Here is a 21565-nt window from a genome sequence, read left to right as displayed (position 1 = left end):
AGACATGAATGCTTCAGGCTGAAAATGCAGTACTACATGCCTGCTTTGAGCTGAATTTTTTTTTTTATTTTGAAGGTTTCAGCCAAAGCAGATTAGCCACTTCTGAGAATGAAGAAAACCACTGAGGGGGGAAAAAAAAAAATCTCATTTTCAGAGAGACCTAAACCCAGACTCTCTGGCTTAGGGTCTTGGGACCCATGGGCTTTCCATCAGAAATGTACCTATTTCCACAGTGAGGAAATTTATGCAGATCTGGCTACAACCTCACTCTGAGGAATTCCCATGCTCTCCTCCTTCAGTAAGGGTCTGGGAGCTTAACAGGGTCCTCTCCTTTGAACATCCGCCTTGTGACAGCTGCTCTGTGCAGCCAGATGCCCAGGTCTTGGGTCTCCTTCCCTTGAAGACAGATAGAGGAGTTAATCACTTCATGTTTCCCGGTTCAGCCTGGACAGAAGCAGGGATGGGAAATATCAGTGTGGGGACACTGAGGCTAGAAGGGAGAGAAAGGCAGAAACTGGATCTAACTTGATGAGGAGATTGGGCATTGGGAGGAATCTAACTCCGCCACAGCACAAGAGAGGGCTGAAGACCTCAGATGCATCCACCTCATGTTTACAAAGGGCAGATGAGAGATGATGGCCAATGTGTCCCAAGCCAGCCATGGTGACCCACAGAGGGCAGGAGTCAGTTGAGGAGCTGCAGTTGTGTTGCTTGCAGGTAATTCAACCACAGCACCCCACCGTGATGGACATAATACCACATGAATGAATTGTTGTGTTGGCCAGCAGTCACCTCCTCAGTCAAAACACAGAACTGAACTTCTTAAGGGATAAATATCGGATGAGTAGTAGAGGAGACAGCTCCTTGCAAGTTCTCTGCGCCATTTAATAAAGACAGTGAGGGGAGCTGCAGCAGCCTGTCAGAGGAAAAAGGATGGTATTGAGGTTAAGTGCTGCTGTGGAGGATCAGCTACAATGATTGCCTCTGATACTGTCCTCCTGTGCAAAGATCAGGCAAAGCACATGGTCAAAAATGGTATATTCCTCATTTTCTGTGGTATGTGTCTTGAGTCCCTGGGATCAGGTCTGTCAAAGCACCGAACACTCAGAGCTGCTGCTTGAGTTAAAATGTGTTATATAATGCTCTGGGGGAAAAAAAAAAAAGGTCCAAAGGATCTCTAACTGGGTACTCAAAATTAATGCATATTTTTTTACACTTATAGCCGTGTCTCACCTTCCTCTTTGCAAAATAGATCCCTACTCGTTTGCTGGTATGTAACAAAAATACAAGTCTTTAAGAGATCTAGCATCAATAGTCATCATGGGAAGAAATGAATAATTCCGCCTCCAGTGTGTGGTTTCAGCAGCCTGAAGGAGGCATAACACAGAGCCAAAACATTGAGAAAGGAGAGCAAAACAGGGCAATCAAGAGCTGCTAAATCTAGTACTAAAAAGCTAAGGTGAGCAGTATCATGTGATTACTGATGGTAGGTATGCCTACACTGGGACTGGTACTGTAAAAGCAGTCAAACAAACACATCCCCAAGCTCATTTTATAGTAGTTAACTCAGCTACCCAAAGCAGCCCAGTCAGAGCCCCAGACACCCCAAGGAGGGCTTCAGTAGGAAGCTGTGGAAATATGTGATGGGTTCTGGCAGCTCCAGGCTGCAGGGACTAGGGTGTCCCAAGGACATGTCAGGGCAGGCAGGCCCATGGGCAGGCTGGAAACTCTCGAAGAGATGGATTCAGCTTGCACCTCCTAAATTTTGAGTGTTTGGCACTGCACTCCCAAGGCCATTCTTTTTAATTTACCCCACTGTAGGTAGCGTTGTGCAGCTCCAGAGTGGTGCTCCTCTATTTCCTCTCCAAAATGAAGAGGCTTAATCTCCAAGGTTTGTCCTCACCTGGAAATCTCACCATGGTGATTTTAATGCCCCATTCTTGAATGACCCTGGTTTCTGACCTACGTTTTGCAAGAGTCACCAAAGTGAATATTCCAGAGAAAGCAGCACTACTCATTTGTAGCCCCAATTAGCTCACTGCAGCATTGATGGTCACTGAGCTGCTTTGTGCTCTGGTCCCACTTCTCCTTTTCTGAGAAATCCATCTATACTGAAGCATTAAAAAACTGTGACCAGATAGACAGAAATTTTCACATTCACTTTTTTCTCCATCAAGATACCAAGACAAATAGCTGAATACTTGTTTGACTTGGAAAAATTGAAGGGAGTGGGACACTGATTTAAGCAGGCTCTTCCAGTTCATCTCTAGATTAGACATTTGCATTAACAACCTGGAGTCAAAAACTACCTGATTTTTGAGAACTTCGACTGTACTGTTTTTGTCAGGAAAGGGAGAAGGTTCTCAGAAAGCTATCACCTATAAATACATTTCAGAACAGTTTCTCAGTTTAGAAGCAGTTCATTTGGTAGTGTATTATCAAAGTGTACTGCAAATTCATTTAGCTGAGAGGTAATGAAATCTCAACTGTATAATAAACTGCATCTGATCACATCTCGGAACACATGTGTAGATGTGAGGGAGACAAAATAGCACCAGCACTGCACCTGTACCAAAGAGCTCTCATCTACCTGAAACTTGGTGAAATGAGTCAAGTTAACATATTCCAAAAAAAGTAATTTCTTAAGAAGATGGACATAGTACTGGCTGGGCTTTTTCAGCACAACATGGAAAACATGGTACATTTTGGCAGTGATGTCTGATGGCTCCTGACTTCTTCAGCTGCAGTGGCACATTTACCTCTGAGATATGTCCAGGTCTTCAGAGGCATGAGGTCCAAACAACCTTTCCCATCCTTGTGACAGGGTGACATGACAGATTAAGGCCTGCAGGGAATTCAAAATGTGCTAGGAATTCAAAACGTACCCAGTGCCCAGCCATCAAAATTCATTTCTCTACTAAAATGGGATGGATGGGGTTCTCCAGCTGAATGGATGAAAAGATTGACTGCTTCTTGGCAATAGAGAGGAAGGCAACACGATGAAATTTGTCTGACCTACTTTAGGTGTCTGTACTAGGATGAGATGACTCATGCCCTAGAAATGGCTGCTTCTCTCCATTGATTACAAAGGAAGGCTAAGGTCAAGGAAGCTAAAGAAGCTGCACACATCTATGGAAGACATCACATTTCCTCCTTTTAACAGGCACAGTGACGAAAAACACATGTACTACCCTACATTATACAGGGAGTGAGTACATTTCTTACTGTACCTGACTAGCCCAGAGGGCAGAGCTAGAAGTAGAAGAGACTCTCCACATCTTAGTGGACAGATATATTGTTTTTTAGCTGAGCCAGGCTCAGGAAAGTCAGGAAAATAGTTGTGAATAGTCCCTATGCAAGGAGTGTGAGAAAAGAAACTACTCTGCCTACACTGGGTTATAGATTAATTTGGGTTAGAAGGCACCTTTGGCCCCACCTGTATTCAATTTGCATTGCTTTATCTGAAGATAATGGGTCATATTTTGTAACTAATCATACAAAAAAGACTGTCTTATTCGCCACGTCGTCATTATGATTTTCAGTAACAAAAGACATTGTTTCTTAGCTTGATGAAAAACCCTTATTTGGAGTGCCTTAATGCAGATTAAATAGTTGTTATAACAGGGGGAAAATCAGGAAGTGAATAAGAACTGCACTTACCTGCTCATGATTAAAAATGTTATATTGAAAATGATGCCATGCTTGAAAGATAATTTGAGAGGGTATTCATTCTGCTGATGTGAATGGTGTAAGTCCAGATAAACTTATATTAAACCTATTTCTAGTAAGTAAATCCATTTTTAATTTGAAAACCATATTTCCTGCACCATCTAAGACAGCAGTAGGAGCACAACAGAAACATTAATTCGAGCTAAAAACTTTCACAGTGTCAATTCAAACGTGCTAAATGACAATAAACAGAGTTGTAAAGAATCTCCTATCCATATATAAAAGCGATGAAGTGCTCTTATACCTGAATCAATGTTCTCTTGAAGTGGATAGGGCAATGTGAGTCCTTAAAACTAAGAATGTATTTAGGAGTTACAATTCGTACTACTAGCAGTGCCCTAATATTCTGTGAAGTGCTTCCAGTCAGCAAGGAAGACGTAGGCTTAGTGTGACGTTGTTGGAGTTAACATGTTACAAAGAAGTGGGTAATTTTTTCAATCTGTGAGACATTTACAGGAACAAGACTCCAAGTCCTGAGTATTTTATCTGGGCTATAGACCGTAAAAGGTGAAAGCAGGGCAAGCATAAGCAGAGGCCAGAAAATCTCTACTTGTGCTTTTAGCAAGTAAGCAGGTCCTTGGGAGAAAATGACATCAATGGATAGAAATATGGACAACAAAGAAATGGGAAATACTAAAATTTTAAAAGCACTCAAGTCAAGGAAGTGATGGCATCAGCAACAACTCTTCAACTAGTAAAACAAGTAAGCTTAGAGACAAACTGAAATGTATTTTGTAAATTAGTGCAAGGACCCCGAGAAAAAAAGGGGCAGAACTGTAATGTCTAATGCAAATGATTAAAAAAAACGTTTTACAGGATGAAAGGAACTTATAAGGAGTGCAGTAGGGCTGAATGCATCAATCAAGTGATCAAATGACCATAAGACGAATTTTGGGCTTTCCAAGAGGTATGAATACAGACTGTGACTGTGGTATGGGCAGATAAGTCCGTTGCATTGTCACCACCAGGCAGCCTTGGCAGGCTCCTGGAATGCATATGGTACGTGGTCACATGCAATATTCATCAGTGCAGGGTCCTATACCAACACAGACATAAAAACTGGTCCTTACCCCAAAGACTGTGAAAGGATGATACGGAAGATAATGTATGCATATGGGATATTAGGGGCTGATAACAAAGTTTGCTACATTGTTTAAGAGACAATCATGTTACAGGAAAGGAAAAAGGAATGCAATAAGCACACAGAGTCATCATACTTGGAGAGACATAGGAAAAGAGGCTGAAGGGCTAAAAAATACTGAAATAAGAAAATAAACTGCTGTGTTTCTGAATACAGTCTGAAGGAAAAATAACAAACCTGCATCTCTAATTCTCCTGCGCACCCAGTACCCACCTGCCATCAACACCTCTGTGGGGTGATCAGCTCAAGCAAACCATCTCTTTAAAGTCTTTTGGGCACCCAGTAATACTATCTGAGCTCTGGTGCTCTTCAGGACAGATGAAGGCCAGTACTGGATGATTCTAACCCTTCCTTCTGCCTGTGGCAGCTTTAATGTCTATGTGAAATTAAAGTGAGACATTAAAAAACCTGCCTGTTCTATTCAACACTGCAGTGATATTACATTTAAATACTTGCTCCTGACTTTGTAAAATGTAAGAATGTTAACCTGTACTGACTATTTAATATTATCTCACTATGTTCATAATTTTTAAAATATAGCAGTGAAACAAGGCAGGTGCAAAGAAAAACATTTAGACTTCAGCCTTACTATTGGTAAAGCCTAGAATTACATTTACTTTGATATAGAAAATTAGGCTAGGGAATAAATGCAAACTGTTACAGATTACGAATTTAGAAATGTTTTTATATAAGTGTGTATACACATATATACTCACACACCCGCAGAATTATATATCACTTGAATATTGGTAAGGCTCAAATGGAAACTATGGGTCTAAGATTGACAGACTGTGGAAAGTAAAGGTATCTTGGGAATTTTTTCAGTATGAACTGAAGGACTGACATTACATGTGTGGAATAATGATTAAAATGCAGAATTGAAAGAAAAAAATGAACAGTAACCAATAGGTATATTTTTTGCAGTTTAACCTGAGCTAGCAATCACAATCATGACAGCTGCTCACTCACTCTCCACCCCTCCACTCCCAGGTAGAGGAGAGAATAAAAAGGGAGAAAGTCATGCATTGAGATAAACACAGCTTAATAAAATTACAAAGTAATACTAATATACCACTATGAATAATAATGTATATTAAATGGAAAATAGAATATAAAATAAAAGATAGTCAATGGAATTCCTCATGGACTCTGTCTGTGCTGAGAAGTCAGTCTCAGGAAGCAGCACCCTGGTCCTGAACAGCTGATCCCAAAGGGAGAAGAAAGAAAAAGGCAGAAAGGCCTGGAGGCCTCTGCAAAATGGCAAGATGGCATAAGGCCAAACTAAAGGAACTCCCAAATGGAACTCCACCAAAATGGAGCAGAACAAGAACGGGTCTCCGTTTCTGTGCCCTGGCCAGAAAAACCCAGTTCTCATTAAATATGAAGCATGATGCTAATAGCATGGAATATTCTTATTGATCAGTCTGGATGTCAGTCAAGATCTGTCCCATCTTTGCCCCCTTCCTCGCTGCCTCACACCTGCAGATAGAGAACTCAGAGACCATGGTTCCCAGACAACAACTAAGATAACAGTAAGCTCTTACATTCTCTTTGTTCCAACTCAAAAACACTGAGAAGTTACTTGACAAAAAAAAATAATTCTGTCCCAGGTGCTAGCTTCTTGTTCTCAAAGTAAATCCAAACAACAACCATGCTAGCTACAAAAAAGAAAAGTTTCTAACTGCATGAAGGAAATTAACTCACTTTTGGTCAAACCAGAGCAACAGTTTAACAGCAATATAATGGACCGATAAGCAAAAGACTCCTGATGTATTGTGAGAGATGTAACTAGATACATTAAAGGAAATGGCCGAAAGTATGATTGCATGATAACTCACATGAAAAGTGGTGCTTATGAGCAGAAAAAATATCTTCTCTGTTTCAAGGAGATGGTCAGCCAGAACTTACATAGACCCAGCCAAAACCGGCACAGTTAAAAATATTTGCCTAGATAGCTAAAGGCATAATTATATCATTTAACATTTATCTTTGCTTTGTAGGTTGATTTTATTACTTATAATAAAATGTCACATTCTATAAATCTCAGAGTCTGTTTGCAGTTCTGCTTTATATCCTTTATTCTCTCTCCTTTTGAGCAAAGCCTTTTAACAAATAGAAGTAGGGCTATCAGTTAGGGGAAGGGAGGCCTTTTCCAATCTGATAACCTTAATTAGTGGCTAATTCATTGAACAAAACAGGCAACAGATTCATAACTGTCTATACAACACATAAATATTAGGCATTAGCAAATTTCCAATTGTTGCCTTAAAACTTGCATTTAAAACTGTTAATATTTTTTTCAATAGACACCATCTATTTTATGCTCACAAAAGGGACACTCGCCAAAGGGATCAGTTTTCAGACTGTGGTCCTCAGATGAGTGTTATGTTGTGATTTGTGACAGCAGCTCAGTGGACAATGTGAAAGGGGCTGGAAAGGGAATGGTTCAAGGGCACCACAGGACCGATGGGTGCTTTCCATGCGGGAGACTGGCCTCCTTCCCAGGGAGTTAAATCACAGTCAAGTGGCAGCTTGGGACTTGTAAGAAATCTTTAATTGCTGCTTGATCAGCTGTGACAGGAGAGATGAATCCAGCTCTCAGCATCTTAATGACAGCAAGATTTCTGTTGGCAGCAAATCATGTCATCCTGCTCTGGAGTCTGTTGCAGTGCATTGGAAAGGTGTTGCAAGAACAGTCTCTCAAATCTAATGGGAAGCTGTGTCAGATTTATATCAAGGTCTCTGAAATGATGCTCTTTCCTCGGCGAGGAAGTCCATTGTCAAGGAGTAAATCACAAGAGTATTTTATGCTGTCTCGTAATGATAACCTTAATTCAACCCTAAACTACTCAGCCTCAGATTAATAAGACAAAATATAAAAAATGGCTATGACAGAGGGTTAAATAAACATACTCTTCTTTCCAACTGCAGCTGGAAGGATGATTCATAGGGAGAACGAAGAAATGGTGAGAACTGACATCAGTGTTACTGAGCTTGTGTCTTTCCTTTTCTCGTTCCTGAACACAGACTCAATTGGCACTGGACAGGTCCTCCAAATCTAAGTTAATGACCATCCTTTCACATCACAGGATGTTCAGGAATATTTGAAATTTTAGTTTGGAGGAAGCGATTTTGAAATAACAAACAATTACTATTAAGAGTATTTTTTTTTCTCATTCAGTTACTTTTCATTCCAAATAAGAGTGCTGCTAACATCAAATACTTTTAAGTGGTGAGTTAATTTCCTCCAGATCAGGAGACTTCAAAAATAAATTTAATTTTCTTTCTTTCCTGCTCTCTAGTATTCTTCAAACACACTCATCTTTCAGGCCTTTTCCAACAGCTATGAATCTTGAAACGTTTTTTTGATGCTGAAAGCTGAGATTCCCACACAGGAACTGGTGGCCAAGAGCTCAGTATCTAAGACAAACACCTTGTCTCACACAATCAACTTACAATAAAATCATAAACTGGAAGTATTGCATGCCCAGACCTTGTACTTATTGTTCTCTACAGGTTTGGGTCCACCTAGATCTCTGGAGCATTTGGGCTGTGTTTACTCTAGTAAAGTAAATATATATAAAAAAAAAAAAAAATGAAGTAAGGTAATACCTAGTAAAGTAACTAGCAAAACCCAGACAATTTACAAATTGTAAGAGTTGTTTCTGTTGTGCTTTTGCCCTGAACCACCTAGTACTCCCCAAACAATTCCCAGGCATGATGTGAGAGTTAAGACAAGCCATTGTTGTGAAGTGGCCACCTTGCCTGAATGGGGGAAAATATTTTCGTAGTTTTGTGACAATTGGTCTAAATGCCAGAAGAAGGTCCCAGGAACATTTTACTTATGGTTACAGGGACAGCCTCAGATTCGAATGGCAGAAGAGCAGCTCCAATACTTCTGACCTTAAAGTAGATAAGCTGTCATGTTTCACTGGTTACAAATGAGTTTTACCTTCATGTTTTTATGTTCTTAAAGAAAGACTTCTGGGACTGGCCTCCCACACAGAATAGCAGATTTTATTTCCCCTGCAGGTTTTATTTCCCCTGCAATATTTCAGTGGTTGACTGAGGCTACATCCAGGTTAGCAAAGAGTGCGTCAGATAGAGCATCAGATCTTCAGCTCTTGCAGCTAGCAAGGACGTGACATCCACGCCACGCAGTTTTCAGTGGTTTTACTTATGAGTAGCTCTATTCTGGTCCCCAAATAGCCACCAGTCGTTGAAGCATATTAGGTATACTTCCTGGATGACAACCTTTGCTTTGATTTCATCTGAAATTAATTTAGTTCATGTGCTCCAAGGTGTACCCCACAATACACACCAAAGATAAAGTAGGGATGATCAGGAGATTCGTTTCAAAAATACACCCCTGTTTCAAATTAAAACACTAATGTAAATATACCCTGAAACAGATTATTAAAAAAACCCTGATAGCAGCCCTCATAGTTGTTTTTCCAGCCCTCCCCTGGGGCTCGCTGTCCCTGCTGCTTTTTACAACTCTGAGGCTGAATGAGTGTCTTGCTTGACACCTGAATAAATACCTTATCTCCTGAGCCACATTATCACCCGATGCTAATATACATATATCATTTCAGCCAGATGTTGCAATGTAAAGGCATGTAGGCATTTTAGCACTGGGTGCAGACTATAACTTATCTGAGTCTTCCTAACCACATCTGCTGATAGTATTTTGGCACGTTCCTCAGCACTATGCCCAATGAGGATGGACATACACAGGCTGTTCCCATGGCCTCCTCCAATCTTTGCCACATCCTCAGCGCTGGCTCTGGGCCACTGGCAGTAGCATCACATGCTGCGCAGCTTCACCATTGCCATGTCAGCACAAGAAAGGAGGAGAAATACAGTATGAAGTAGATTATGAAGCTGATATGCTCACACCACAGCCCAGGTGCACTACCGGCCCAGCTTCTTGCAGCTTCCTGGGGTGAGGTTTGACATTTCTGAGGTAGTCTGAAAGTGATGTAGATGCCTTCCTGTCACTGTAAAAATATATCCATTTATATCATGCCCTAATTGTTATTTTCCTCCTCTGTGAGAATAAGCTTTAACTTGGACAGAGGTTTGACTGGCCATCACTGATGTTATTATTCTTGAAGTTCATCTGGGACTTCAGATGTTTTATGAATCTCCCAGACTATATCACCATGAAATGCCCTTAGTAACTGATGGGTCCATATGTGTGTCCAGATGCAGCCATTGCTCATCACTGCCTGTGACAGCTAGCTGCCCATCCCTGCCTTATGGCTTTTTGGATTGTCCTCTGGCTTGATTCTCAACTCCCCTGGAACTAAACCTATTCAACTAAAAGAACAAGCTAGCTCATGACTTGATGACCTGCACACACAGGTGTTCACCATGACCACAGTAATCTCAGCACCATACTATTGAGTAACCTTGGTTCTTGGTGTGCCTTAAAAATAGCTTCGATTTTTTAAAATAAAATTCTTGTTTTATACTTTATATTTATCAAAATAAAAGCTGGGGACTTGTGTCCATTAGTATCTGTGTTTAATTTCCAGATTGCATTTATCCAACTATCACTTTTTTTCCCTTGAAACATCTTACACCTTCTTTTTTTCTTTAATTTTTTAAAGCAGTGCTTATTTTCAGTGTTTACTAAGTGACAGATAGCACGAAATATTGCTTTAGGAGATATTAATACATTGCAGCTTCTTATGAAAACTGGGTGAAAAATGACACCATGCATAAGTGAAAGATGAGCTGACAAATCTCAGAATGGTGGTTCACTTTAATGTCTTTGCCACATCCTGCTCACACATCCTTCTTCTTTGAACATAGCTTGGGATCAGACTATCTATTTTTCTTTTCAAGTTGAAACTGGAGATCGATTGAGATGATGTATATTCTACTTACATGAAAAAGCATCTGTGATTATGATGCATTCAGCCGGGATCTGTTTCTGCAACACCAAGACTATTCTCTCTTCCAGGAAGACTTATTTGAAAGTTTAATAGTAATAAAGTGAAATTGTGATGCAGTCTGGGTACTGTAATAGAGTTCTTTCTTGTGTTTTTTAAAAAATAGCTATTCAAACTTGTGGAAACAATATATTTTAAAGTCATCTTTCTATGATGACTAGAAGAGAATGACTTGCAAAAGAAATTCAGTAGTTTCAGACAATCAAGGCTGGGTTTTTTTCAAATTTCAGAAGGGGTATTTGCTAAATGGAAGATAGATTTGGTGTGGCACCTGCAAAACAGGAGAATGTAAGGGGGCATTTCTAGCAAAACTAGCAAAACCATCACCCACTACTCTTTTCATGGTAAGAGAAGTCCCTCAGGGATTTTCTCATATGGAAGAGAAGGTGGATAAAGCCAGCAATGGCACTATGGGAAATGTCACCAAAGAATTGTGGAGGGTGTTTTTTCTTGTTGTGGTATAAGTAAAAGCAAGGACCATTGCACAGAGCAAAAAGAAATAATCTGAACTAGTCCAAATCTTCTTGCTCCTGTCCAGTTGGGTCACAAGCTGCCACCAGCAGCAAAATCTGTTTTGAGTTCCCTGAAGGTTTGATCCAATGATCTATGAACGGTACTAATGGAGTGAGAAAACACATCTCAGTCATCTGATGAAACTGGACAGCTAGAGGTACTTGTTTCCTTGTGCAAGCCAGAACTCAGGCTGTCAGAAGCTTTTCTGGGTATATCTCAGGCTCCCTGGAAAAAGGTTTAACCTTATTTTTCCTCATGCTCAGCAAATGGGAAGAAGTGATTGGTTTTGCAATGCAGTCACAATGTCCCATTCAAATGTGCTAACAACAGTCCATTTAGTCCAGCATATGAAGACAGATGCAGGAACAGTGCATCTTATCCTTATTCAAGAAATGACTGCTAGGAAGAAAGGAAGAAAAGGCAGAAACCAGGAGCCATTGTGGAGGGGTCAGGGAAGGAGGAAAGTACATTGACAACCCAGAGCAGGGCGCCCCAGGGTGAGGGAGCTCTATTAGAACAGGACTGCTACCCCGAGAGACTGTCCCAGTGTGGGGATGCCCTCAGAAGAGAAAAGCAAAAAGACAGGGTTAAAGGATAGTTATTCTGCTAGTATTTAGTAGCTGCAGCCCCAGTCTGGGCTTTTATTTGAGAGTCACTTTTAACTGCAGCACTCAGGAAACTTGCTGCGTGGGAAAGGTCTGATTAACACTGAATCACCCGTCCCCTGCTCACCATCATCCTGCAAGGACAGGGAGCAGGTGACAATAAACAGCTCAGCGTAGGCGGCTCTCTTCTGTTAGCTAACTGGAGGCTATTGAAAGGAAGGAAAAAAAATAATTTTAAAAAAGCCCCAGCTGAGAATTAAGCCAAAAACATCGACTGAGTATGGGTTTTGAAAATGGCAGTACTGCCTAAGTTAGGAGAACAAATATCAGTTTGTTGCAACACTGGAGAAGTCTGGACAAACTCTTACTGTTCCCTCTCAGTTGAGTCACTGCTTTCATCGCTGAATGTTAAATGAATCATTCTTGTCTTTTTCCATTATATTATAATTTGGGGTTGTGTTTTCAGCCCTTTTTTAACCCATGTAAAGGAATGCTGACAAGCATGATCTGGTCTGTTTGCAGAAATGATACCCCCAAGCCAGCACTCTCAAGGGAACCATATGAGATGTGTCTGGAGAAATTTAGAGTGTGGACTGGTAAGGATACATGCAAAGAGCATCTGGTTAGAAGCAGCACATGGGTATGGAAAAGGCATCTGCAGGGAGAGAAAGGCCAAGTCTATGTTCCTTTTGTGGTCTAGAGCAGCACAGCCATTCTCTCAATCATGACCATCTATGGTGTGTATTGGTTCAGCCCTCAAAGTGGTTTTGGTCCACATAAATTAGACTGGTACCTCTGTTCCAGGCAGGTATCAGCTGAGCTCCTGTCCCTAACAGGAACATGAGAGTCTGAATCAAAGACTAGTCCCAGCTCTGACCTACATGTGGGGTGGGGGATTGGGGTCAAGGCCTATGGGAACAGGCCAAAGTAGATCCATCAAACTGATGATGGAGTAGATGTCAGGGCCTCAGCACCAATGTCTGAATTAATGGATTCGCTCTTATTGCCCTGAGCTACTTGTTAATGTGAACACAGGCGAAAATGTTGAATTTTACCTTAGAAAAGAGGGATATTGTTTGACTGTAGAAAATAGGTATTATTATCACAAACAAGGGCCAGAAAGCCCTCTTACTACTATCAGGTTTCATAATTTGGGTTGGAAAGGACCTTTAAAGGTCATCTAGTCCACCCCCCCCGCAATGAGCAGGGACATCTGCAACTAGATCAGGTTGCTCAGAGCCCCGTCCAGCCTGGCCTGGGATGTTGCCAGGGATGGGGCATCTACCACCTTTCTGGGCAATCTGGGCCAGTGTCTCACCACCCACATTGTAAAAAATTTCTTCCTTGTGTCTAGTCTGAACCTCCCCTCCTTTGGTTTAAAACCATTGCTCCTTGTCCTATCACAATAGGCCCTGCTAAAAAGTCTGTCCCCATCTTTCTTATAGGGCCCTTTTAAGTATCGAAAGGCTGAAATAAGGTCTCCCTGGAGCCTCCTCCAGGCTGAACAACCCCAACTCAGCCTTTCCTTATAGGAGAGGTGTTCCATGTGTTGTCTAATGCTGTTCCAGATCATGAACTATTTCCACCCAAAATTACTATTCCACATTACTATCTTCCTCCTGCTTTAAGCAAGGATCTCATCAGAATATTCCACTGTAAGTTTCAGGTACAGAAGCAGAGGCTTTTTCAGTGCAGTGACAGAGCCAAAGGGATCCTCACTCATGCCTTTTGCACAACTTTGACATAATCGATCCTGGAAAACAGAGTGCAAGACATGTCAAAAAGCAAAACTAGGAGCCACACTTCTGGCCGCCTTTCCAGGTAGAGCTGCCATTGTGAGACTTCGTCAGGAGGTTAGAAAGGTTGTTTCAGACTTCGTGGGAACTCCTGAGAGTGTGAAAGTGATGGGAAGTTCAGTGGCTGAAATTCAGTTGTTTTTCTGATTTGTGGAAATAAAAATACTCCCAGAGATGGGAGAAAGAGTTACAGCAGTATCACATCACTGTTTATGAAATTAAAGGCTGTACAGCGTCCTGTCTTATAGGGCAGTAATGAAATGTGCATGGTTCCTTCATCCACAAGATGAGAGAACTGCAGGCCCACCAGCAAGGCATCTTTACCCATTGCACAGCCCAGAAGATGTAGACTCTCTATTTCCCTCCTGTTGTTGCTTTGAGAGGCTGAGAAATGAAAGGAAAAAAGACTGTGACCATAAGCAGTAAGTGTTATATATCTGACCTAATAGGATGAGAGTAGCTGTCCCTCAACGGGGCACACCTGCAGGAAGGTGCTCAGCTTCAAAGTGTGCGTAAAAAAGAAGAGTTCCTTGGTTGGCCTGTCTTCCTTGAAATCAGGAGTATTTCTATTGGGACTCATCAGGTAATAACAATTACTTCTGATGAGATGTGCCTCATTTCCACTGCTTTGAAGAGTAGAATTGGGCTAATTAATTAAAAGAGTTTGGGTCATGATCAAGCCAGAGGACACACAATTTGCTGATTAAATTGACTCAAGACACAGCTGCTCAATGTGCTAAAATAATAGTATGGACCTCAGGGCTGTTTTTAAGAATTGCTATAATTTTCTTAACTGCACAAGCTTCAGTAAAGTACTCCTCATACTCTTTCTGTAAAAGTAGCATTGCTTTCAGCTTACCTGACAAAAATGGTCTCACTTCAAGGGAACTTGAGTGCTGAGTACCCATAGAAATTGGAGCCCTGAAAGACCCATAATTGAGGTACTTTTGAAAGATTTTTTTTGGTTACCAGTTTTCTGGTAAAACAGAGAAGAGATTAACTCTTCAATATTGAAGTTACACTTTTTGCATTCTGATATTTTCAAAATCTCACTAAGGTAAAATTTTCTTATGAGCCGAATACCCTCTTTATGAATTTACATGCCGTTTTGTAAATGGCATCCTCAAGCCCCAGCCACAGATGAGAGTTTAACAAGAGTTGAATCAGGTGTCAGAGTAGCAGCAAACCCATTAATTATTTGCAATAATTAAGCTGAATGCTTACTTCTAAATTAACTTCCTAACAAAATAGTCCCATTTTGTGCATTAAGCACTACATTTCTGTCAGAAAATTATGTGAAACAGTAACTCATAAATATTTTTCTTATGAAATGAAGAGTTTTTAAATGAACTGATGTTGCAAGTAATTAAACTGCAATAAGTTCTGTTCTCTATCTTGAAAGAGTATATTATCTGAATTTTTATAGTGGTGGTGTGTCAGAAAGACAGCATTTTCAGTTTAGCAGCCAAGTGACATGAATTAATATATCTTCAAAAATCATTCCATACAACCCATATTATGCCTAGCTGCTCACCTCAGATAGAAGATTTGCCAAAGGTTGGAGAAGAACAAAGATGACCAAAGTTACAGACCAGCTTTTATATGAGAAGGAACCAGGTAAGTTAGGAATATTTCATGTCCAAAAGAGGTGACTGAAGTAGATGTATCATTTTATTATAAAACCATGAGTAACACTAAGATTGTCTAATGTAAAAAGAAAGAAACATCAAATGAACTCAGTGGGATGCTGATTCAGAATAAGCAAAAGGAAATGATTCTTCACACATTGCATAATTAAACTACCATGCTCATTGTGTTACAATGTTGTGGATACTAAATGTTTAAGTGGGTTGAAAACACAGTGAGACAAATTAAGGGAAGAAAAAATCCATTAAGGGCTGTCAAATACAAAGGTACTGGTTTAGAAGTGTCTGAAGCACAAACTTCTGGAGACTGAAGAACACATCTGGGGAGTACTGCTACGTGCTTGGCCTGTCCTCATAGTCTTTTCTAGGCATGAACATGTAGCCACTGTCAGAGACAGGATTTGGAGGTAACTTGACCTTTGGTCAGCACAGCTTTTCTCAGATTTTACAGGCCGTTGGAGTCAGGATCTCTTGCTAACACTACCTGCACATAAGTAACATCTGACACTGTAGATCTTACACTTCTGCCACTGAGGAGCTCCCAGTCTTTGACCTGGGCTGATAAAGCTAGCAAATGTGATGATGAAGTAGAACACTGCACCTCACAAAATAACCCAGAAATTCAAAATATATTGAAGATCTCTATGTGTTTTACAAGTGTCACTGGGTGTGAACTATTGCAGGGAGGAGAGGTGAAGCAAGAGGGTGAAGGGAAGGAGTTTGAAGCTGCAATGAGAAAGAAGCTTTCTTGTCACTTCTACTGCATAGCTGACTCAAACAGCTTCTGAGATGAATCACTTAGTGGAGACTGCAACAATGTTAGAAAATCACTATTTTTCTAGCCTTGATTTTTGGTTAGTTGGGTACTAGAGCATTGCACCATACTGTACTCTTAGTCCTTTTGACAAGAGCAAACTCTTCAGCAGCTGTAATTCCTTTAGTCTTTACCAGATCCAGAACTTTAATTCCTAAGTTGCCCTTTTACCAGTAAAGCAATAATGTATGTTTAATGTCTTAATACAAGAAGTTAAACAAGGTATCAACATAAAGCCCTGTTCTTGTCCTGTGGCCAGCTATCCTCTCACAGGTTTCAAGAGAGAGAGCCTTTTACAAAACACTATATTTGTGGAACGGATTTTTTAATTGCCTACTCAGCATTTTTTTAATTGATCTATACAGATTCAGAGATACTTTAGAGAGGAAGTATTAATGCTGTCTATTTACTAAGGCTGTCACTGGGTGGCACAGTAGATAAGCTGACTGACCCCAGGCCTTCCCAACATGCTCGTGGCTTTCATACCTGTGTGCTGCAAAATGCTGCTCTGCTCGAGAAATTTAGAACCGTATATTCACATCTGAAGCCACACTGCTTATGTGTAGCCAAAGATGAAAGCCAGTGTGAATCCTGACAGAGTGCCCTGTGCCTGGTACGAAATTGCAGCCCCCAAGGGAAAGGCACACACAGGGCATTAACATCATTTTCAACACAGCGTGCTACAATTTCCTATGGGGCTTTCCAGGATATTTAATTAGAGGGAGTGATCCCTTGAAATCACATGCTGCACAGTTCTCATTGAAGAGGTCTGAGAAAGACTGCAGGGACAGCTATGAAGAGCTGGCTCTGACATGCAGGAAAGCCCCCTGACACAGTCTGGAGAGTGATGGATGGGAGACAGCTCTCGCTGCAGTCTTTTTTGGACAATGAGTAATACCTTGCTAGCTCAGATTGCTCACTATTTTCTGTTAATACCTTGATTTTCAAAGGAAATTCAAATTTGCAGCTACATAGTTTGTTGGTCTAGCCATCGTCCTCTCTCCCATTCCCTCTCCAGTACCTACTGAACTTGCTCAACAGGACCAAAGCTTAGAAGAGTGAGAGTCTCAAGGACACAAAGTGCTTCTGGAAAACCCACAGTCAGGCAGTGGGAAAACCAGATTTGCGTCCCCATTGACAACAAACAGCCTGAACACGTGGTGCCTGGCAGCATCTGGCTGGCCTGTCAGCACCCACCTACAGACCTGCTGGTGGAACCCCGGTCCCTCCAGACCAGTTCCAGTCCTGTTGCCTCCTACTTGGTGTGAGCATCCTACAAGGAGCAGGAGAGTAAGGATGGGGAGAGCCAAGGGGGTACTGTTATGGCAAGAGGAGCAAAAGTAGAGGGGCTGTGCTGCTGATCCAAACCAACTGTTTTATCCCATGGAGCTTTTGTTCTTGGTGGCTATCACTGAGCACTGCTGCAACCCCTCACGGGCCTGCTGCTGACATGAGCCACGTGCTGCGCTAAAGTCAGTCCTGTTGAAATTTAGGATCGTAGCCAAAACTACTGCTCAGGAGGGAAAAGAGCTGTCCCAGGAAAGATAACAATGCAGAAACTTATAGATCTGCTCGGGTGACAGAAGGACAGCACAGACTTTGTGACACCCCTACATTTATCCGAATGCAAGAGGACAGGGGAGTGTGAGCTGCCTTTTAAATGACACCTTCACAAAGCTGCCAGGGATCAGGCACAGCTCCAGCAATATCATCTGATTCAGCAGCAATAAAAAGTTAGGACACCCAGATGTAGTCACAAGAGAACAACCCGGATTTCAGTGCAGACACCATATGCAGACTTTTCTACCTGAAACCCGTGCAGCAAGTGTGTCTGAACCCCAGCTCTGCTCCCCTTGCAAACCAGGGGTAAGCGCAAGGCTAAAATGCATGCTGCTATCTTCAGGTTAGGTGGTGAATGAGGCAAGTGGTACTCATGGCAGAGAGAATTCAGGGGACTTTCAAACATCAGAAAAAGCAACGAAATATGAATTATTTCCCTGCCTTGTCCCAGGTGGAATAGGGATGTCCTAGTAATACCTGAGTTATGTCCCAGGGGCCATTTCTTCCAGGACCTGCTGCTTTACCTTATGGAGATGAGGTCCCCAACTCCACAGAGCCCTGGCTGCATCTGGGGCTCTGCCTTCATGAGAAACTAGCCTGTCCTACTGTAGCAACAGTTTTCCTTCCCTTTTCCGTCATCTCTGGCTTGGGGAGGAAGGTCAGGCTTATATCTAGAGTTTAAACTACTGAGTAAAGAGATTATTCCTTTACTTTTTGGATGAAGGTGTCTAATTTTTTTTTTATATAACAATAATAATCTAACCTACTAAATCACCAGGCACAATGCAGCCAAACAAAAGGACATTTAAGTCAATTAATTTCAAAATTCAAGCTATTGTTTGGCAGCTGAACACTAACAATTTGCTATCACTTTTCACTGCAGAACTGCCATAGTTACATCCTTTATATTTGTGTTGCTGCATGGCTTGATGGTGCAAAATGGGGGCACTTTCAAATATTAGAAGATGTGTTACTTTTGCTCATTTTGCTTCTAATAAGTGGGTTTTTCTTTCATAATAAAACACTTTGAAAAACACTTAAGTAAAACTAGATGAGAAAATCTCATTCAGAATTAATTTCAGGGTAATAATTGTCCACAAGATATTACAAAGGTCTTTTGTTAATATGTTTTCCTGGCCTAATAAATGTTACCTGGATAATTAAGTGGGGAATCTACTTGGAAATCTACATATCATTAAGGCAAGAAGAATGGGCTTATTTTTGGGAGAATATAAAAGACAGCTCAAATATGCCCACGAATATTAAGCACTTTCCTTTCAAGACTCCTCTTCATTCAGCCACCAGTTCTCCTAAGGAGATAGCTTTTCATTACTGTATCCTCATGCTTTCTAAATTAGACCAGTTTAGTACCCAAATCAAACACCCTGATTTCTGAAAATGCTACTGAGGAACAAAATACACAAGTCTGCACCTGGAAGGAAGCAAGTAATTCATTCACAACTAGAAAATGAAGGCATTTTAATTAGCTACTGAATAACAGTCAAACACCAGATTGGGTGATTTATATAACTTTAATGTGCCATTTTTTACCTATTTAAAAGATGATTAGTAGATCATATGTCTTGATATCATTAGAAGAAAAAAATTCCTTGCACCGAGGCAGAGGTCCAGTGTTCTGGGTAGGTTATTCCAAGCTCTTAGACTTTGCCTTGAGATGAAGAATGACATTTTAGGGGAAGAATGGAATTTACTTTGGAGATACTCTAACATACAAATCTAATTAACAGTCTTATCAGCCTGCAAAAAGAAACTCAGCATCACCGGAAGGAGTAGGATTTAGACAGAATTCCTGTGTTTTTGCAAGCCCAGGCACATTCTAGTTTGGGCATAAAATACTTAATTTTGTTATTAACATTATATTCTACACTAAGATACCTGAACAGCATTGATACAAGTGGGAAACAGTTTTCCTCTAGGAATATCATCACAAATAAATAAATGGGGTGTCATTAGGTGAGGAAGACTACCCAAGAGAGTTTTCCCAAGGCAAGGATGTCTGGTATGAAGTGTTGTCTTCTCCTGGTCATGCTCTACCTGTGGCCTCAAGAAATAGCAGTTCAGGTGCTGTGAGCAGTCATAGCCAAAGAAATCCTAACAACACGGACAGAACACAAGAAGGAAAAATCTGTCAAGGTTGATGGCCATTAGAGAAATGTATGCTCAGACACTTGGAGGTTGCATTAGCAACTGCAAGACTGTGTGTCCACAAAATCCAGGTTATACTGCAGGAGTATTGCAGTGCTCTCCACAGCTGAAATGTTGAGTTCAGAGTAACCTTCATTCCCCCGTGGCTCAAGGCCAAAGTTAGAAAAATCTACCTGTGGTCCATCGACCAATCTGCTGGATCTCTCACCAACCTAGAGGCTTGTGCTTCTTCACAGAGAAAAGGAACTACTACCATGGGATTTCAAAGGTGGGAAATGGGGGGACTGGAGGCAGGATCCAGGGCATGTAACCAGGCATTTGAATAGTGCATGAGCTGTGCAGCCACAGTGCGTCTCTGCAACAATGTGGGAGACCCAAGGGCACTTGCAAAGGGGAGTAATTCACCCAGGGCAGACCCCTCTGGGGGCCCCGTCCTCTCTTCATGTGCTCTTGAGGGAAGCCCAGGTGTGACAGCTAAATTTCAAACATTTGGGTTTAAAAGAGATGGCTCCTCTTCTGAGTGACAACATCCAAGAACATACAGAAAGCTTAGGTCTCAATAGGAGCAAACCTGAAAACCGGGTGTTGGTCCAGTGCTTTTGTAGACACATGATATAATTCTCATGCAAAGAGAAAAACTCTATCTATTTAGAGACCTTCTTGTGCAAAAAACCCCCATGTGAGACAGTGTTTGGAAGAAAGAACAAAGTGACGTATATCTTGTCTGTGGTCATCACTTCCCTTGATAGCCATGACCCATCTCCTCTGTCTTGTTAGAAATCATGTCAAACCATTTATTTTCATCCTTATCTCTAAGCATCTGAAGAAATCTGAAAAGAGGAAAATAAATCCAGATCTGATTAGAGGAAATATTATTTGATGGGTCTCTTCCTACTTGAAGGAAGACAGAATTCAGCCCATAAGAAGATATTAACAAGACAGATGGTGTAAAACAGGACAAACAAAAGACAGAATGTGCTAAAGGTAAAAGTAAACCCCCACATACAAAACAACAGTAAAGTGTTCCAATTAAGTCTCTAAGCTTTCCTGTGTAAACAGTTGAAACTACATTTAATGCTGTTACTACAATGGGATGACAAATCTTTTCCTTTCTTCAGAGCTATGAATTGTCACTTTCCAGATATGAATCACTCCATTTCATTAAAAAGAAGCAGTGGATTGCTGCCATCTTAATTGCAGCCAAAATGTTTTCGGAGACTGCAAATAACAGGCTATGTTGACTTGCACAGAAATATGACATGCTCAACGTTTCTAAATTATAAATAGAAGAAATAGAGAAAATATATGGGAGTGACATAACTAAACTCAATGTTACTATTCTGAACAAAACTCATAATTGCTTTATTGTAAATAGATAATGAGAGTTTCTGTTGGAAATTGAAACCACTAGCTTTTCAAATAAACATAATTCAGCATATAAGTGGCTGATTAACTTTGTCTGAACAAGTTGTACAGAAGCCCAAAGGTGGCAGAAAGCTCTAGGGCAACTTCTTCAGGTTCCTCACCAGTTAGGCAGGTGCTCCTCAGCATATCTGCGAGTGCCTTACCCATATTACGAAGGATTAATGCAAAAACACTTGTGTTTTCTACTGTCCCACAGTAAAATGCCTGTTC

Source organism: Caloenas nicobarica, chromosome 1 (assembly GCF_036013445.1).
Source record: "Caloenas nicobarica isolate bCalNic1 chromosome 1, bCalNic1.hap1, whole genome shotgun sequence".
NCBI classification, from domain to species: Eukaryota; Metazoa; Chordata; class Aves; order Columbiformes; family Columbidae; genus Caloenas; species Caloenas nicobarica.
The sequence above is the reverse complement of the archived record's forward strand: the minus strand, read 5'-3'. Positions refer to the sequence as shown.